We start from the raw sequence: 1,708 nt of genomic DNA, 5'->3' as shown, positions 1-1,708 counted from the left end.
AGACATTCACAGCCTGGCTGCTGCATTGAAAACACCTTTTGAGGCTGTATTAGCTGATCGAATCCCAGCAGAGCCACTGAGAACAAGGGGTGTAATTGGACACACCATGACCAAATATTGATCTGAATCAGGGTGGCCAACAAAATGTTTCATGGATGCTTGTGTATGATGGAGTTTGATGTAATTAGATATTATTTGATTTTTTTATATGTAATTGAATTTAAAAAATAATTAGTCAATATATTAGGTATTATGAACACAATGAGCAATATTTTTCACTGGTAAACGTTTCCATTTTTAAATGAACTGTTGTTTATTGTTAGGTTGTGTTAGTTCACAATGCATTTCCTAATGTTAATGTATACTACTTTTAGTGTTAAAAATATATTCATATATGTAGAAATCAAAATTAACAAAGATAAATGCTGTGACCATATTGTCCATTGTTGTGTGAAGTTAATTATTGATTTAACGTATTATAAGTGGTTTTATAATACACTTTTATTTACATGGGTGGAATAAAGGCATCTGCAATGAAGCTTTTGTATTTTGTCCATCTCTCTTTCCCTCTTGCAAAAACAATTATATTTCCCATTGAACTTTGTTGACCTCTGTAGTCTGTTTATAATCCTCCTCACACAGTGCTGTTAGGGGTAGCCCACTTCAGCCATCACGGTCCTGTATCCCCGTGTAACTTCATGTGATTTGCTGAATCATGTAATCCTCTATCCCACACATGAGGGGGCATCCCCTTCCTAGCATTCATGTCTTCATTGTGCAGATGAATGTCTTCTCAATCTCTGAGTTTGTAATCATATTATAGATAGATATTAAAAGAACAAAGTTTATATCTATAGGGAGTGACTGTACCAGGCAGTTGAATTTTGGAATACAATACATTTTAATAACATTAACCTTCCCAATCATTGATAAATGTAATGAAGCTCACCTGTCCACATCGCTCGAAAACCTTGTTATTAAAGGGTCAAAATGAACTAACTAAATCACTCAAATTTGCAGGAAATAAAATACCCAAATACTTAATGCCCCATTTGGGCCACTGGAATGCACACGGCTGAAAAGTCATTATCGGGCAGTACGCTGTCAGAGCCAAAGCTTTGGATTTAGACCAATTAACTCTGTATCATGAGATCTTAGAAATGGAATTAATAATCTGTGGAGGCAAGGGATAGATCTAGTAGGGTCAGAGACGAATAATAAAATATTGTCTGCATAAAGCAGATACCTCCTGCCATCAACCGCCGCTACCGTGTGTCTATAAAATAACTTAATCCATTCAATAAAAGTATTCCCTAACCCGTACATTTCCAAAATCTTAAAAAGATAACCCTTTCTACCATATCAAAAACCTTTTCGGCGTCAAGTGAGATGGCAGCAAACGGAGTCTGGTCATTCACCACTTACCACATGATACTGATGAAATGCCTAATGTTATTAGAAGAGCTGCAGCCCCGAATGAACCCCACCTGATCTGTGTATAAGAGATGTCATAACTTAATCGGTTAGCCAACATTTTTGACAATTTTAACATCTAGATCAGGGTTGCCCACACTTTTTTGTGTGATGATCTACTTTTAAATGACCAACTCAATAAGATCTACCAACTAAAAAAACAGTTTCATTTAAAATAAGAAAATGCTTGTTGGGACTACTGCATGTATCCCAACATGGAATTCATCTTCTAATT

This window comes from Xyrauchen texanus, chromosome 7, assembly GCF_025860055.1.
Source record: "Xyrauchen texanus isolate HMW12.3.18 chromosome 7, RBS_HiC_50CHRs, whole genome shotgun sequence".
In the NCBI taxonomy this organism is placed as follows: Eukaryota; Metazoa; Chordata; class Actinopteri; order Cypriniformes; family Catostomidae; genus Xyrauchen; species Xyrauchen texanus.
The sequence above is the reverse complement of the archived record's forward strand: the minus strand, read 5'-3'. Positions refer to the sequence as shown.